At 41.2% G+C, this 19,145-nt stretch overlaps 1 protein-coding gene across 10 annotated transcripts in view; it reads right to left on the bottom strand.

Annotated features, from left to right (window-relative positions):
* Nucleotides 1-19,145, bottom strand: part of ALPK1 (alpha kinase 1) — a 124,655-nt gene that overhangs the window by 87,626 nt on the left and 17,884 nt on the right. For 7 of the 10 annotated variants that reach the window (XM_070452284.1, XM_070452290.1, XM_070452283.1 and 4 more), the window contains one exon: nt 14,817-14,864. The exons of the other annotated variants lie outside the window; for them this stretch is intronic. The gene's annotated coding sequence lies outside the window, so the exon portion shown is untranslated. The remainder of the gene's footprint in view (nt 1-14,816; nt 14,865-19,145) is intronic. 10 annotated transcript variants of the gene reach the window in all.

Here is a 19,145-nt window from a genome sequence, read left to right as displayed (position 1 = left end):
GTTATGGGGGCTTTGGTCAATATTTATATTTTCTTGCTTGCATGGCAGTGTGTATGTTCATGCAGTAACCTATTTCTTGTGCCCCCCCCTCCTTTTCACTTGTTATTTTACATAGGCTGTATTGGTGGTGGCTATCTTTATAGTTTAGTACATGAATAACATGAATGTAGCTTTCACAAAATCTATCAAATGTTCTCTTATTTATCTTACTTAAGTGTCTATGCAATAAACTCTTTCTAAAATTTATTTCTAAGGATGAATCTGCATTTCCAGATGAATTTACATACTTTGCTGACTGATGAAAACCATACTATATAGCATGTTTCTCTTTTAAACTGGTTGTCTGGAAACAGAGCTTTTTATAAGCTCCATTATAATGATCCATTCATTCAGGTTTCCAGACATGGCTTCCTTCCTTTCTTCTGAATGGTTTCTGATTAGTGCTTTTCATTTTATCTTTTCCTGCGCTGGTTTCTACCCATTTTTTTCACTTCAGTTTCTGTTTATAAATGAATGCCCCCTTAGCGAAACAGTTCATGACTTCCCTTAGCAGCAGTTCAGCCTTAGAATGGCCCGTTCATTCCACCAGTGTTCCCTCAGTGCTTATCACGTGCAGACACAACAGTCCTACTCCCATCACTGTACATGGTCCCCATGTCCTCGACCATCCCCATTATTTTATGTCAGATGTCGCTGTCAACTCCATGGGCGACACTGGGGTGATGTGTGGTTCCTCCGATCTGGACTGTCTTTCAGGGTCTGCTTCTCACTGGTCGTCACTCCCAACCTCTACAGTCTGTCTTTCGCCAGTGGGTGCCTTTATACCCAAATCCAACTCTTAGGTAAGATCTTACAACTTCTGGATTTTCAAATAACTTCCCTATTTATCATAGCTTAGATTAACCTTTTAGAAGCTACCTGAAAACCAGAACTGCCTCGTCCTGAGAGCAGAGAGGAAGAACTGCCTCTTCCTTTTGAAATGCACGAAGATGCTATGATCCTAGAGTGAAGATCCTGTGATTGTACAGTGGTTAGTACTCTGTGCAATAAAATAAATGAAGATATGAAATACATGGAATTAGGAAACAAATACTGCGATCTCTGGAGAGATGTGTTCTCCACTAGCAACAGTTAACCAGGATGTTAGTCAATCTCTTGAGAGTTTGGTTAGTAAAAATAAATGGATTAGGCTGTACAATCTACTGCTCTTTTCTCTTCTTCTATTCTTTAGGAATAATATTTGTCTAACATTGGCACCATTCCTCATGGGTAGGTTGCCTACCTTCCTCTTTTTTTTTAACCCTAAATTGACATTTCCACCTTCCCGCATGCTTGTCCTACCCAAGCACATATATTAATTCTTTAATTCTTTCAACATTTCTGTAAGTACCTACTGTGTGCCAAACACAAACTGTTTAAGGATCAAGAGATGAACATGATGCTGTTTCTGGACTCTGGAAGTCCACAGTTGTGGGGAGGGCAATGTGCAGACAATAATTACAGCCTCATAATAAATGACAGGGCAGAGGTACCACAGAAGTCTAAAGATGTCCCTTCACCTGACCCACAAGCTGAGAGGCCCTTTAGAGACAGTGACCCTGTTTCATAAGGCAGCACGTGGTCACCAGTCCATCATGCGGGGGGAGTTGCTGAGCTTTTTTCACAACTGAAAGAACCAGCAGAACATCTCAGGCCACTGTAGGAGCAGGCAGTTTTGGAAAGTCACACTAATTTCCCTACAGACTCACGTGTTACAGGGAGTTGTGACCTGGGATAGTAAAATCTGTACTCCAAAATAGAAATTTGAGGGAGAAAACCCCACATGCATCTAGTAGGTAGGGCACATACATCGTACGAAGTACTACAGAGCTCCCTTAGTAGTCCTGAATGCCAAGTGTGGTGCTCTAGAAATCCTCAGCCAGTGAAATGATATCAATAAAGAATGGTAACTGGTCCCTAAAGAATTGCCTTGGTGAGGGTAACAGAACAAATACACCACAGCGGCAGTAATCGAGCAAGAGAGGATATAATTATTTATGATATACAGATCAAAAGATGTGGCTATTTTGGACATGCACAGTGGGTTCAGATACAGAGTGTTACCTATGGATATTCTGAGAAGGTAACATTTCTATACCCCTCAAGAGATTTACAAGAAATCTATTTATGTTCCCTACTTGACAGTCCTTTTCCTTGTATTACTAACTAGCAACCAGCATGGCTACTCAATCAAAACATTTCTACCAGCAAATGCAGTCTTGTCTGTCAGTAGCACATATGACTGAGGATGGACTCATTTTGACATTCAGACTGATGGCCCCCTTGGAAGAAAGAACCCAGTGTGTTGGCAAAGGATGCTCTTGGCTTGGTGTGGGTTGTGCAGCTTTTTAATAATGTATCCACTTTTCTTAGTCCTCCCTTTAACAAAACAAAAACCACTGCTTTCTCTTCTATGTAGTCATTGTTTAATATTCACCCTATCCAAGTTCGCCATCTACAGGTCATATAGTTTACAATTGCTTTTAAGGTCTTGAGAAAATCACATGTGAGAATTCACATGTGCCTCCTTTGGGGGGAGTTTACTCTGCTTCTGCAGCTATATTGGCCACCTGCTGCAAAGAACTGACTCATTTGAAAAGACCCTGATGCTGGGAAAGATTAAAGGCAGGAGTAGAAGGGGACGACAGGGATGAGATGGTTGGATGGCATCATCGACTCAACGGACATGAGTTTGGGTAAACTCCGGGAGTTGGTGATGGGCAGGGAGGCCTGGCGTGCTGCAGTCCATGGGGTGGCAAAGAGTTGGACACAACTGAGAGAGTGAAGTGAACTAAACTGAACTCTGCTGTTGATTGATACCACAACTGATGGCTATCTATTGCATAACTACTATCTTGTTAGCTGTTTCCTGGACTCTTCTTTTACATTTGTCTACATGCAGGGATTTATTTTGAAAAGAAAGAAAGTGAAGTCGCTCAGTCATGTCCGACTCTTTGCGACCCCATGGACTGTAGCCTACCAGGATCCTCAGTCCATGGGATTTTCCAGGCAAGGATACTGGAGTGGGTTGCCATTTCCTTCTCCAGGGGATCTTCCCGACCCAGGGATTGAACCCAGGTCTCCCGCACTATAGGCAGACGCTTTACTGTCTGAGCTCCCAGGGAAGCCTGATAACAGGCTATGAAGAGCTATGAAATACATGTTTTAGTGTGTTTAAGTTTCTAAACTTAAGCTTCTCAGATGGCACTAGTGTTGAAGAATTTGCCTGCTAATGCAGGAGACACAAGAGAAGCGGGTTCACTCCCTGTGTAGATCCCCTGGGGTAGGAAATGGCAATCCACTCCAGTATTCTTGCCTGAAAAATCCCCACGGACAGAGGAGCCTGGCAGGCCACAGCCCATGGGGTCGCAAAGAGTCGGACATGATTGAGCACATGCTCACACATACACAAACTTAAAAAAATGCAACCTCCCTTTCAGTTAACAGGAAAATAACACACTTTTCATTGACCCTTGTATGACGAAGCACTAATTATCCTAACCACCCTTACCATTTACTGAGCACTTGGTTGGCACCGCTGGCCTAGGAACTTACAGACATTATCTAATCTAACACTTGAAGCATATTTATAAGTATTTTTTATCTGCACTGTGTAGATGAGAAATCTGCAGCTCTAAGGGGTTAAGCAGCTTAGTCAACGACACAGAGCTAGTTACTAAGTTGGAGAGTTGGTCCTTGACATTGGTGTCACCTCAAAACTATGCTCTTGAAAAACATACCATACTGCTTCCACGTATTTCATTTTTCCTTGTTTCAAGCCTATGATGATTGCCAATGAATTTTTCAACGACTCCCCTGCCTCTCAGGTTTGTATGTGTCCTCCCAGGCAGGGAGCAGGGAAGAATAACCTTTTTCTGGGGTGTGCTATACAACAGCCAGGAGTACAACCAGAAACTGTCAAGAAGTCTCTGTATCACCAAGTCACTCCAGTAGCATTCCGGAGCTCAGGGTAAAGCTGTGACTCGCTGTTCTTCCTCCACCTGGAGCTTAGGTTGGCAAGTGTCCCAATCATGTCTGACACTCTCCATTGACTTTAAATAAAGTCGTGTTCAACCAACAATGCCTAAAGTCTGACTCTCTCTCCAAAAGGATCCTCAATCTGCAGTTTCTATCATGTTTTTCTTCAAAGGTTGCCTTTTAAGAAGATGAAGAAGCTTTATTTGGGGAGGAATTTTCTTTATTCTCGGTTGAATTTGAGTTTCTATTCATCCCCAAAAGGTGAGGTGCGCTTGGACCAAGTAGAGACATGCCCACTGAATTGGGAGATTCTTAGATTTAATTTAGCTGCAAAGGAACAGAACACACCCAAACTAACTTTAGCATTAAGGGGAAATTATTGCATGGACATAGGGATATCTCATGGACATAGGGCAGAAAAAGAAGGTTGTCTTCATGAGGGATTGGAATCAGGAAATGGAAAGCTGTAGGAGGCAAAAGTAGTCTCTCTCTCTCTCTCTCTCACACACACACACACACACACACACACACACACCCCACAGTCTGCTTTATTCATTCCACTAAGACTTACTGAAAGCCTTCTATGTCAGGCACCATGCTAGATGCAAAGACCACAGAGGTAAACTCTAGACAGAGTCTAATTTATTTCTCTCTGTAAACCATCCTTATCTGATCCACTCACCCTGGCTTTACTTGCCCTCCTGATTCAAGCACTCAATAGGAAATGACTCAGTCTCAGCATCCTTAGTTCAAAGACAAAGTCTTAGCCAACACACAGCTCATTACCTGTGGGCATCACCTGTCCATCCCTGGTCCAATCAGTTAAAGCAACAATGACTCTGGTGGTGGTGGTGGGGTTGTATAGGACAACCTCAGCAGTCGGGGAAGAATAACAGAGCAAACTGTGTGAAAGTGGGATGTTGGCAATGAGCATATGGCTGGTAAAGAAATGATGATCGTCTCTACTGCAAAGATTTCCAAACATAAAAGGATGATAAAAATTTCCATAAACTTGAGGGAAGGAAAGGAAAGCAACTCAGGAAGCCTGAAAACTCACCATGAGGTGTGGGAGGGTCTCCAGACCTACAGCCTATGTTGGAAACCAGTTTGAGTCGGAGTGGAAGGCTCCGAGTGAAGAATGAGTTACTCAAGAGCCCTATAACTCTGCCTCAGGGAAGCCTGGGTGACTTTCCTTGCAAGGGGAGAGAAAGAGAGCAAGGGAATCAGAGATCTTAAAAAACAAGGACTTCCTTGAAAAGTCTGAACAACTTGTGGCAGCTTAGAGGTTCAAATTACCTAGGGTTGCTTGAAACATTTGTGAACCTTGGCAGCAGTCAATCTCCAATTTTAAGAGCAACAGTGACACTGCAGTAGTACTTGTAAAGATTGGAAAGCATCCTGAAAAAAATGGGGAGTGGAGAGGCTGAAAGTCAAAATAGGCAATAACAAAATTTTTGCGACTGTTGCCTAAGTTTCTTAGTCACTAGGGCTAATATGGTCTTGGGAAACAGGAGTTACAATCATCAATGTAAAAAGTAACTCCCCTCTCAAGTATAGGCTGCCACCTTGCATGTCTCAAGTCAGTTCAGTTCAGTTCAGTTGCTCAGTCATGTCCGACTCTTTGCAACCCCATGGACTGCAGCACACCAGGCTTTCCTGTCCATCACTAACTCCTGGAGCTTGCTCAAACTCATGTCCATCAAGTCGGTGATGCAATCCAACCATCTCATCCTCTGTTGTCCCCTTCTCCTGTCTCAAGAACCTCACCTCTATACGCTGACAAGATATTTCAGGTTAACTCCTTTCCTTCAAGAGAATCTTGAGAGGAAGAGATATTTCATTTGTTCAACTGCACATATCTAAGGAAGTGTTTAATTCTAATCCAATTTACTAGTATACTCTAATTTGCAGTTCAATTTACCATTTTGAGAGAGTAAAAGTCATACCTGATAAAAACCCTCTGATGAATATAAAGTTCTTAACATTTTCAAAGAAACTCAGTATGTGGCAAAAAGGTTGCAGATGTAAAAAACTATAGTTACTGTAATACTAACTTAGCAAGTTACAGACACTGCCTTAGGTTGTCTGGATTTAGTTGGTGGTTATTTTATATATGAGTCCTAGATTCACTTCTCATGAGGTAAACTGTTTAGAAATTTTGTTATAAAACCAGGTAGACTACAAAGTCTTATTCTCATTAACCCTCTGATTTTTTTTTCTTCTCATTGGGTTTAAAATCTAGAACTGTTTTCTCAGGGGACAAAGTGTTAGTTGCTCAGTCTTGTCTGACTCTTTTCGACCCTATGGACTGATGCCCACCAGGCTCCTCTGTCTGTAGGATTCTCCAGGCAAGAATACTGGAGTGGGTTGCCAATTCCTTTTCCAGGGGTTCTTCCCAATCCAGGATTGAACCCGAGTCTCCTGCATTGCAGGCTGACTCTGGGTATGTTATGCTGCTGCTGCTGCGAAGTCACTTCAGTCGCGTCCGACTCTGTGTGACCCCACAGACGGCAGCCCACCAGGCTCCGCCGTCCCTGAGATTCTCCAGGCAAGAACACTGGAGTGGGGTGCCATTTTCTTCGCCGGGGTATGTTATGAATGCCTGACCAATCTTTCCTTTCTGGGCTATCTATCAGGTTGTATTTACAGCAACTCTGAGGAGTGAGGCAATGTCTCCCTCTGGGCCAAAGAGGATTCCTCAAGCTCATTGTGACTTGACTGCAACACAAACACACCAACATCGATTTGGACTGCTCAGGATCACTCTTGCGACCCAGGAAGACTTGAGGAACAGATGGCAACATGATGGTCGTGCTACTTGCTGTGCTCTGAGTAGTAAAGTCCTTGGTCTTTGACTCAAGAGTCTCATGTCTTCAGCCAGCATCCGTGGAAAAGCGCCAGGCTAACGCACTAACTCTAAGGAAAGTAACATAAAATCCCAGACCCTGAGACTTCATCTTGATTTCCAAGAATTTCATCACCCTTAAACAAGCCCCTTACAGAGTAGAATTGCCTAAAAATCTGTGTCAACTGAAATAGGATAAAGGCAAAAATGTCAACTTTATTCAATATATTTGTTTTTGTACTCTCTGCAATCTCCCAAATTTGTAGCCTGCATATTACAAACTGCGCTCTTCAAAATAAACAATTCTTGAAAATTAATATCTGTGGTACTTTTCTTCCAACAACAGAAACCAAAATGTTCAGGGTTTCCGCTATGTGCCATGGTTTGCAGTAGAGATATAAAGGTGAATAAGACACAGTCCCAGTTCTTTTAGGATTCTGGCTTTGATAGAGACAGCAAGCCCAAAGGTGTATCTCAAAAGAAGCCTGAGTATGATCAGATACAGTTGAAATCTAAGCAGAGAATGGGTGAAGAATAGGGAAGAGGAGATTTAGTTCAGTTAATATTTATTCCAAAGGTAAAACAAGAGTCAAACATTGAAGGATGGCAACTGTAACAAGTGGGAAAAATGGGGGAGAGGCAGGGTATAGGAAACAAGGGAAATGGTGTGAGGAGATGCACTGCAGACAGATAGCACGGGATAGGGACACGCAAGAGCAAAGGGGAAAATGATCTTGCAGATCCTGACTGGAATCAGCAGGTGGTTCTTGCAGATCCTGACTGGAATCAGCAGGTGGTTCAGACTGCCTGGATGACACTGAGAGATGGTGAGCTCAGACGAGTTCTGTTTGAAGTGCCCATGAAACCTCGCAGAGAAACTGCTCTCTACAAGAGGTGGGAAATGTGAGTTAAACCCAGGAGAGAGATTAGAACAGGAGATAAATTTGGGAATAAGGGGCAATACTTGAAGCCATTACATGAGAATAAAGGAGGCAAAGTTAGGGTATGCAGAGGACATGGACTTCTAGACTTCCAGAAGCCAAGTAGTAAAACAGTAGCCTGCGAAAGAAGTAGCCGGCCAAGTGTGAGAACCAGGAGACTGCGGAGACAAGATACTGTGGAACAAGTTCTGCAGGAAGCCCCAGGGACTGACTAGGAGGTGGCAACTAGATTGGGTGATTGGGAAGTTCCATCGATTCTGTAAACAGACGTTTCAGAAGAGGACAGAAGTTGATGGATGACTGTTAAACAAGGAAGTGAAAGGGATGAATGTAGACTTAAATAGGGACTACTATTTTGAGAAGTGTGGCTGTAAAAGAAGGGAAAAGATAGAATATAGTCTCAAAGGAAATGACTATTTCATAAAGAATGATTCAATTTGAATATGTGTGCAGGCTAAGGAGATGATGTCAGAAGGGAAAATTTTTAAAAAAGAGAAATGAAAGAAAGGGACAAGGGATAATGAGACAAGTCACAAAGAAGGTAAAAAGATGTCACTTTATCACAGAAGGAGTAGGCTTGAATACAAGGTAGAACATTGTTTTTCTGAGGCAAAATGGAAGGGGGAACAAATGGCTAATGGTTCAGAGAAAATCTGAGCATTTTCCATGTATAATCTGGTAACCTATGAGTCAGATACAAGGAAATTTGGCAGGAGGAAATTCAGCTTGAAAAGAGAGAGCCTGGATTGAAACAAGTGCTGTGGAGAATTGAAAAGACAATTAAGGATGAAGAAAAGAGTCGATAAGCATCTCTCAGAGCCAGCTATGGTTCCTCATAATGGACCCCAGCACAATCAGCTGGGGCACTGTATTAGCTCGGGCCTAGAGAGCTGAGCAAACCCGGGTCTGGGAAGTATATACAATGGAGGTCAGAGACAAAACAGAAGTCTATAGTGCTTGTAGAAATTTAGATAACCTAATTTAACCAAGGGGTCTAGACTCACAGGGAAGCTAGAGAGTCTAGAAGTGGACTCACAGCCTGGGAAAACTGGGAATTGGGGTCTAGAGTGGGCTCACAGCCTGGGCAAACTGCCAATGAAGACAAATGAAAAAGAAGAAGGGGATTATAATCACACACCAGTTTTTCAGACTTGATAGGGATCTGTAGTTTAGAGTGGATCAAGAGAGGACAGAGTTTCAGCGGCAGCTCAGGCTAGCCTGATGACTGGTGGAGCTGACTGAGGTGGTCAGGGAGGCTCAGGCCATTTTATAACACTTCAGATTGGCAAAGTATTTTATTGCTGATTATCAACTACCCAAATACTCTTCTGCAATGTTGTTTTCACACATCGGTAAATTTTACCTGGTCCACTTTATGTATTGTTAAAACACATGGATAATACAAATGGGTGTTAAGAACTTCAGAGAAGTTGTTTGTGAGTCCTTTTATTTATTTATTTTTTTCTTCCATTTATTTTTATTTGTTGGAGGCTAATTACTTTACAACATTGCAGTGGTTTTTGTCATACATTGAAATGAATTAGCCATGGATTTACATGTATTCCCCATCCCGGTCCCCCCTCCCACCTCCCTCTCCACCCCATCCCTCTGGGTCTTCCCAGTGCACCAGGCCTGAGCACTTGTCTCATGCATCCAACCTGGGCTGGTGATCTGTTTGTGAGTCCTTTTAAAAATTTTATTTACTTTCCAACTTGGGGGTTGAGCCCAAACTAATTTATTTATGGCCCTGTGGTAGACTGCTTTCCATTTTTTTCTCTCACCTAACACTAATGAATAATTGTGAGGTTTTGTTTAAAGTCTACCTTCCCCACTATATTATACCCTTCAACAGGTCAGGGAATGTGCCTGTTTTGTTCTGTCCTATAGCCTGGGATATTCAACACCGAAAACAATTCCTAGCACATAAAGGTATTCAAAAAATACTTGCTCACGTGTGATTGCACAACATTGTAAATCAACTATAGTTCAATTTTAAAAGTTGTGGTTGTTAAATGTCTCTAAAAGAAGATACTGGCTAAATATGGGCAGCCTCTGTTAGTTGATTAATGCCACTCATTACTTACTGCATATATGATCAACTGGAAATGCTTCTTTTTATTTCATGAATATCTATAATGTTCAAAGAAGATAAGATGCCTTTTATTGTCTCTGTAAACTATTACATTCTCTGCATGCACTGTTGAAATTACAAGAAACAACATGCTTACTTTTAACTCATCCTCCAATCTCTTCCTTTCAAACTGATGTAAAATTTTCAGAGTATTTCTTAGTGTTAATCTTCATCAGTTTTAATAGAAATTTCCATAAATTTCTCATCTCATTGCATTATGAGATCATCAGATTTTCTGAAATCTCTGTTGCAATGTTTATGTCATAGTCTCTAGCTCAGAAAATAAGCCAGTTAATTAGGATGTTAGCCAGAAGGAATGTATCCATTCATTCAAATCATGGTCTTAACTGTCTGCGACTGAAGAATCTGTAAATATTATTCTTTATAGTGCCTCGCTGCCGCCCTCTTCTGGTGGCACATAACAGCTTAGGCGTATGAGATAACTCTTAATGTATGTTCATTTTTACTTGGGCTTCCCTGGTGGCTCAGGGGTAAAGAATCCACCTGCAATGCAGGAGACACAGGTGCAGTTCCTGGGTCGGGAAGATCCCCTGGAGAAAGAAATGGCAATCCACTCCACTATTCTTGCCTGGAAAATCCCATGGACAGAGGCGCCTAGAGAGGTACAGTCAGTGGGATCGCAAAGAGCTGGACATGACTTAGTGACTGTGCACGCATGCGTATTTTTACTTACGAATGAAAACAAATATGGCACTCCACAAAACAAAAAAGTTATAAATAAATCACAAGACAGTCACCGTGCAAGAAACTGGAAAGCTTTTTTGAAACATTAAAATAGTGACACATACAATTTACCTAACCAACAATCTTTTTTTAACCCTGTTTCAGTAAAAATCCATTAACTGTTTTGAATTTCAGTACAGAAAAAAATAATCAATTGTTTCATCTCTATGATATTCCATTGTAACAACAATAAAAATTACACTTGTGCTATGGAGAAAGAGTTTGCTAACAAGGGCTTCCCTTGTGGCTCAGTTGGTAAAGAATCCACCTGCAATGTGGGAGACCTGAATTCGATCCCTGGGTTAGGAAGATCCCCTGGAGAAGGGAAAGGCTACCCACTCCAGTATTCTGGCCTGGAGAAGTCCATGGACTGTATAGTTTCATGAAGTTGCAAAGAATTGGACATGACTGAGTGATTTTCACTCACTCACTAGCATTGCAAGGCATGTTTAAATGCCTTGAGAGAAAAAAAAAGATCTATTGAACTATTAGAGTATTTTAGAGTGACTAAATATATGAAAGATATACTGGTAATTAAAAGAGTATTATCTGTTTATGAAATGCTCCAGAGGTCCTTCACCAGCAAATAATGCAGTGGTTCTGAACATACACGTGAACTGAAGCCTTTGTTCATGCTCTTGTCTTGACTGCTACCTTATTCTCACTATACATCCTACAGCTGACGAAGCCTGACGAACTTTTCATAAATGCGGTCTCCCCTCTGTCTGTTTCTGCTGTTGCTGCCTGTACCAGGTCCTCCCCAGTTCACACTGGTTTTCCTGCCATCTGCCAGAGATCTCTCTGTTTCCACGCTCCACCCCTCAGCGTCACTTCTCTACTTAGCAAGTCTGCTGGCTTTCTGTTGCCGCTGGGATGAAGTCTAGGCCTCTGATCTTGGCCTGGAGAGTCCACCCTGCCTTGCTCAGCTCTGCAAGCAATGTGGCACAGTTTCTGTCCTTGAGCACTTGCCCTTCGCGTCCCGGAACAGCATCCCACAGCACTCTGTCGCTTTTGACTCTGTGGCAGAGCGTGATCCAAAGGCTCTGTTATACATCGGTTACTTAACTGTCTCCCAAGGGACTGTGAGGCCTGAGTGGCAGGGTCTTACTGGTTCTCTTTTGAATCTCCAGCACACGGCTGGAGCTAGCCGTGTGACTAACACACAGGGGAAGCTCAGTGCAGGTTTGTGAATAGATGAATGAATGAACGCAGGCGGTTCTCCCCATCTTTGGTGAAATCTTCAGTTTTTGAGTTTCATAGTGCCACTTCTCTAAAACCTTTCTTGACTCTTACCTAGTGTTAAGTATGTGCCATCACAGTTTTTTGTTCATATAAGTTAGTTGTATATACTCCAGCCTCCTTTCAGGTCATAATCGCTGAAAGGCAGCCTGGGAGAGTGAAAAGGGCATGAGCTGGAGCTAGACAATCCTGAGCTTGTATTGTAGTCCTGCCACTCACTCTTCCTGTCACCTTCGATAGGTAATTCAGCTCTTTTTTAATTTTTTAAAATTGAAGTATAGTTGATTTACAATATTGTGCCAATTTCTGCTGTTTAGCAAAGTGACTGAGTTAGGCATATATTTCTTTTTTTCCTATTCTTTTCCATTATGGTTTATTACAAGGTATTAAACATAGTTCCCTGTGCTATACCATAGGACCTTATAGTTAAATTATTTATTTTTTTAATCTATTGGCTGTGTCACACAGCTTGCAGGGGACCTTACTTTCCTGACCAGGGATTGAACCTGTGCCCTCATCAGTGAAAGCACAGAGTCCTAACCATTGGACTGCCAGCGAATGCCCCAATTATTCTATTTTATTTGCTTTTCTAAAATGAACAAAACTTTCCTGGAAGTCCAGGGGTTAAGGCTCTGCAGTTCCACTGCAGGGAGCACAGTTTCCATTCCTGGTTGGGGAACTAAGATCCTGCACTGCTTATGACACATTCGAGATTTTAATGAAATTTTAGTATTTATTCCCTTTCCCTGAAGGTGAAAGTGAAAGTGAAAGTCACTCAGTCATGTCACTTCCCTTTGTGACCCCATGGACTATATACAGTCCATGGAATTCCCCAGACCATACCTAATTTAAATCTAGGTTTCCAGGGCTTCAAAAAACTACAGGGACACAGTAATGTTTCCTGAGTAAATAAATGAATTCCAGAGTTGTATTTGGTCAAAAGTAGTATAAATACACATTGTAACAGACTTTTAAACTAATACAATTGCTTGTCATTCCTTCCAACTCAGTGTAAATATTGCATCTTAACACTCTGACATGGCTCAAATAAAATTTTTCTCATTTTTATGATTATAGTATCCAAAGTATACAGAGGTCACACAATTTGAAGCATAAATATTTTCTAATCTTTCGGGTATACTTCCATTTGTTTCTTTCCTGTAGTCATTGTAAAGTATCTCTATGAAGTGTTTCAGTAAAATGAACTAATGTTTATATTTTAATGGAATAACTATATTATATTGTTAAGTAAGAAAAAATAGAATATAAATTAGTTCATACAGCATGATAGCAATTATATTTTAAAAAGTCACTGAGGATCAATGATTTTTTTTCCAGAAATAGCAAAAATCCACCCTAAAATTCATATAAAACCTCAAGGGACCCTAAATAATCAAAAAAATCTTTAAAAAGAATAAAACTGGGGGGCTGACATTTTTAGAAAAATTGGATTACATCAAATTAAAAAACTTTTGTTCATCAAAGGACACAGTAAACAGCGTGAAAAGGAAACCCATGGAATGGGGCAAGTATTTGCAAATAATATAACTGATAAGGAGTTTATATCCAGAATATACAAGGAATTCTTACTACCCAACAACACAAACAACCCAATTGAAAAATTAGTCAAGGGACTTCAACATTTCTCCAACGAAGATATACAAATGGCCAACAAGCATAGGAAAAGATAAGCTCAATAAGCATAGGAAAAGATAAGCTTCCTGTTACTAACCATTAAGGAAATGAAGAAGCTCACCATTACTAACCATTAGGAAATGAAGATTAAAGTTGAAATGAGATGCTGCCTCACACCATTAGGATGGCTATTATGAAAAAAAAAACAGGAACAGAAAAAGTGCTGGCCACAATGTGGAGAAGTTGGAACCCTAGCACGCTGTTGGTGGGACTACAAAATGGTACAGCTGCTATGGAAAACAGCATGGTGGTTCTTCAAAAAATTAAAACATAGAAAAATCATATGATCCAGCAATTACACTTCCAAGTACATAACCAAAATAACTGAAAGCAGAGACTTGAAGAGATATCCGTGCACAATGTTAATAACAACACTATTCACAATAGCCAAAAAAGATGGAAGCAAATTATATGTCCATTGACAGATAAATGGATACGAGAAATGTGGTATATACATATGATGGAATACTATTCAGCCTTAAAAGGGAACTTTTGACAATGGCTACAATAAGCATAAACTTGAGAACATCATACTAAGTGAAATAAATAAGTCACAAGAGAACAAATACTGCATGATTCTACTCACACAAGGTACCTGGAGTTGTCAAATTCATAGAGACAGAAAGTAGAATGATGGTTGCCAGGGTTGGGTGGAGGGAAGAATGAAAAGTGCTTGTTTGACTGTACAAGATGGAAAGAATTCAGTGGATGGATGGGAATGATGGTAGCACAACAATGTGAATGTAAGTTAATACCACTTAAAAGCGTACATGTAAAAATAGTTATAAAAGTAAACTTCATGTGTATTTTACCACAATTCATGCAAATAATTTAAAAATAGTCAGTAGCCAAGGAGCCCAACCTGGCTTTCTGTGATGACCCAGAGGGGTGGGATAGCGGAAGTGAGGGAGGTTAAGGAGAGAAGGGATATACATATAATTATGACTGATTCACACTGTTTTACAAAATTGTAAAGCAATTTTCCACCAATTAAAAAATAAGGGAAACATAAAAATTAATCAGAAGGAAATACACCAAAATACTGAATTTTTGCCTCTAAACTAATACTTTTTGATTATTTTCCTCTTTTCATATTTTCTACAGTGACTATATAGAGTTATAATATATTAGGAAGTTATATATTAGGAGTTATATATATTAGGAAAAAAATAATTTAATTCAAAAGATTCATATGAAAACTTACCCCAAATCTGTGTTAGATTTCAATCCATTTCTGATTTAGAAGAACTTCCTAGTTAAAAAAGAAATTAAACACAGTGGCCTTTGAACAAACACAGTAAGAAACAATCTCTACTTTTTTATTTCCTGCATTGCGTCATAAGCATTGCTGCATGCTTGCTATCTGAAACATCCAGATAAGAGAACAGAAGAAACTCATGTTCCTTTGTTCCCTGAGAGAATGGAGAAGTTACAGTTGGTCATCACCGGTCCTCACTTTCCATACACAGGAAGACAACTATTACTCCAATCGGACTTTTGTTCCATCACTATAGTGAAAATGCCTTGATGAGAGTCACTGATGAACTCTACATACCTAAATCCAAGTCCGTTCTCATTCCTCATCTCAGTCAACACATCAGCAGCATGTGACGCAGACCCTGCCTCCTCTACCACCCTCCAGGACGCCAGTCTTTCGGTTTTCCTCCAACGTTACAGGGCAGCCCTTCACGGCCCTTTTGACTGGTTCTCTTCCTCTCCTAAATCCCATCACGTTGGAATGTGCAAAGGCTCAGTCTCTGGCCCTCCTGCTTTCTCAGTCTAAATCCACTCCTTGGTGATTTCATTTAGTTTATGGTTTTAAATAACATGAGCTTCCCTGGTGGCTCAGATGGAAAAGAATCTCCCTGTAATTCAGGAGACATGGGTTCGATCCCCGGGTGGGGAAGATACCCTGGAGAAGGGAATGCCTACCCACTCCAGTATTCTTGCCTGGAGAATTCCACGGACAGAGGAGCCTGGTAGGCTCACTGTCCATGAGGTCACAAAGAGCTGGACACAACTGAGTGACTAATACTTTAAATAACATGTATTGGTTGAAGATCATCTATTTCCTCTCTCCTACTCAAACCTCTCTTGAACTTTACAGAAGCATATTTTCAACTGTTTGTTTGATTATGTGCTCTTGGATATTCAATAAGCATCACATTTTCAAAAATGTCCACATTGAAATCCTGATCTGCCTCAGCTAATGACTCTACCTTTTCAGGCGAATGAAATGAAAGGCCAGCTCTTAGATGAACTGTGTGGTCAGAGAGGCTGAGTGGAAGCAGATGGGGTGATTGGAAGGGATACATTTTGGGGGAACAATTTGGCCAGGGGAACTCCTTGGTTCCTTCATGTCCACTGAGTCTTTTACTTTGTATGTGTGCAGCTTCAGTCTAAAAAGTTTTTCCTCTGACAACTGTGACTTGTGGGAATTATGATGTTAAGATGCTGCGGAACTTCTGAACTCTGTTGCATAATAAGCAATGCTTTTCTTTCACTCCAACTTCCCTTTTCACACATGGTGGCTACTAGCTTGCAAATGAGAGTTATTACCAGCCTACCAGATGCTTCCCAGAAGCCATGATCAAGAAGTATTTAAATCATAAAAGATTTTAAGGTTGTACCACAGTTATTTCTTATGTATTTTTTAAGAATCTAGAATTTTGAAACATTTTATTATTATGAGAGCAAAACTGTTATTGTAGAAAATTTGGAGAAAAAATATGGTAAAAAAGAAAAGAATAATTACCCATGGTCGCAGTAAGAAATAAGCATTATAGTTTGATAGCATTATTTCTCTGCATAGTTACAATATTTATAATGAAGTTTTAAAAAGTGTAAGTTCTCAAAATTTAAGTATTCTTTGACTATAACCAAGCAGTCTGATATCTCTCTCAACTGTGATGCCTAGATACATTCAGAAGTGATTTAACAAAACATTGTGACTCCGTACATATTTTGGTGGCACTTCTTTCACTCATGCTGCTGCTGCTGCTGCTAAGTCACTTCAGTCGTGTCCGACTCTGTGTGACCCCGAAGACAGCAGCCCACCAGGCTCTCCCGTCCCTGGGATTCTCCAGGCAAGAACACTGGAGTGGGTTGCCATTTTCTTCTCCAATGCATGAAAGTGAAAAGTGAAAGTGAAGTCGCTTAGTTGTGTCCAACTCTCTCGCAACCCCATGGACTGCAGCCTACCAGGCTCCTCCGTCCATGGGATTTTCCAGGCAAGAGTACTGGAGTGGGTCACCATTGCCTTCTCCTCTTTCACTCATATCCTATGGTTAACTTAGAGGCAGTTTCTGCATGTGTTTTCTCTGTCAGCCTTACTTCAGAACTAGACTTCCTCACCACTTTGCTTGCCCCCCACATCCCACCTAACACAGATGATTAATCCCAACCCTCAGTAGTAACTGTTAACTTTTATCAAAGTGTTCCTAAGAAAAGATCTCTCCTATTGTGTATGTGGCAGGCATGGTGCACTTGATAGCAGGATGCAGGAGCCTGGGGTAAGGCCAGAACCTCCTTTGGAGTTATTTGTTCAAGTCAGGAAGGCAAGTGAAGGACAGACATAGTTGCAGGTACTGGGGAAAGTCTGGTTTGGCATGTGTATCATCTTACTCAGAAGGGATATTAAGAGACAATTGGCAGAGTTCTAGTAAACGGTTGGAATTAGAGGTAGAGGAAGTGTATTGCATGATGTTAACAGCATAGCAAAGAGGTGGAAATAATCACTGTTACCATTTATTAAGTAAATATGATGAATAATAGTACCTGTCTCACAAACTGTAGTGAGTATTAAATAAAATAAATGTATATAAGCCTTGTAGCAATAAGAGTGACATATGGTGGTCTCCCTGTCTCCACAGGAGACACCCCAGTGGATGCCTGAAACCATGGATAGAACTGATGGAATAAAATTTATATTTTAAAGGAAGACAAGAAAATTTAAGCATAAAATCCTCCCTCCATTTGGGCCTTCTCCCTCCCCGTTTAGTGTGCAGTGTTCATCTGCATTATAAAGGCTCCCCTGTCCATGGGATTCTCAGGATTCTCCAGGCAAGAATACTTGAGTGGATTGTCATGCCCTCCTCCAGGGGATCTTCAAAACCCCAGGGATTGAATCTGTGTCTCTTATGTCTCCTGCGTTGGTAGGCAGCTTCTTTATCACTAGCCCAATACATTATCCAGACCTCAAAGGTGGGAATGCAATGATCAAGTTTTTCCTTTCTTCAGTGCTAACAATGTTTTCTTCTTAACTTTATTGTTAATCCAATTTTGGTTGACAGTATCAAACCCTGTATATACCCTACATACATATCTATGACAAAGTTTAATTTATAAATTAGGCACAGCAGAATAACAATAACTAATAATAAAGGAGAACAATTGTAACAATACACTGTAAAAGAAGTTACATGAATGTTGTTTCTCTCTCTCAAAATAACTTTTTGCATAAATTTAATGCCTTTCTACTTTAACTACACATTAAGCTCAAACTATGGTCAAAACATTTGCAGTTTGAGGTGTGGCAGCCAAACTTGCACAAATTTTATTTTCTTTCTTCACAGTTTTGTGAATAGAAGGCGTGTCCTTACAGTAGATCTTAGCAAATTCAGCATACAATTTTTTTCCTTCCCTTATTAAGTCAAGAACTTTCAAGTTTCCATTTACAGGAAGCACTTTATGGCTTCTCTTTGGCATACTTGAATTGCCAATGTCACTACTCTGGCTCTTTAGGGCCATTATTAAGTAAAATATGGCCGACTTGCTGCTGTGACCGAGTATTGGATAACCAATATGGCCGCCAGGTGACTAACAGTGGGCAGCGCTCCACAAACACTCAAATCACGAGATTCACGCCTGGGCCAGAACGCAGGATTTCCTTACGCTGCTCAAACGGGAAGGTAATTTAATATTTCAGGGGTTTGTCCCTGGTGGTGCCAAAGGTAAAGAACTGGCCGGCCAGTGCAGGAGACATAAGAGATGTGTGTTCCATCCTTGGGTTGGGAAGATTCCCCGGAGGAGATCATGGCAAGTCCTTCCGGTGTTCTTACCTGGAGAATCCCATGGACCGAGGAGCCTGGGGTTGGGGGTGTGTGTGTGGGGGGTAACAGTCTCTAGAGTTGCAGAGTTGGGGGGGGGGGTGCAGTCTCTAGAGTTGCAGAGTTAGACATGGCTGAAGCGACTTAGCAAGCGCCTGATGGCTCCGCTGTAAAGAATCCATTGCAGGAGACACAAGTTTGATCCCTTCCCTCTGGGAAGATTCCACATGCTGAGGAGCAAATAAACCCAGGCTTATTTGCTTAGTTATTACCACAACTATTGAGCCTGTGTCCCAGAGCCCAGGAGCTGCAAATGCTGAGCTCACGGGCTGCAGCTACTGAAGCCCACACTCCGAGAGTCGGTGCTCCCCCGCAACAAGTCACTGCAGTGAGGAGAGGAGCTCCCCCACCCCCAGCACCTAGAGAAAAGCCCGCTCAGCAACGAAGACCCAGCACAGCTAAAAAGTTTTCTTTTTCAATTAAAA

Source organism: Odocoileus virginianus, chromosome 21 (assembly GCF_023699985.2).
Source record: "Odocoileus virginianus isolate 20LAN1187 ecotype Illinois chromosome 21, Ovbor_1.2, whole genome shotgun sequence".
In the NCBI taxonomy this organism is placed as follows: domain Eukaryota; kingdom Metazoa; phylum Chordata; class Mammalia; order Artiodactyla; family Cervidae; genus Odocoileus; species Odocoileus virginianus.
Note: the sequence above shows the minus strand (reverse complement) of the source record. Positions and strands in the feature narration are given on the sequence as shown.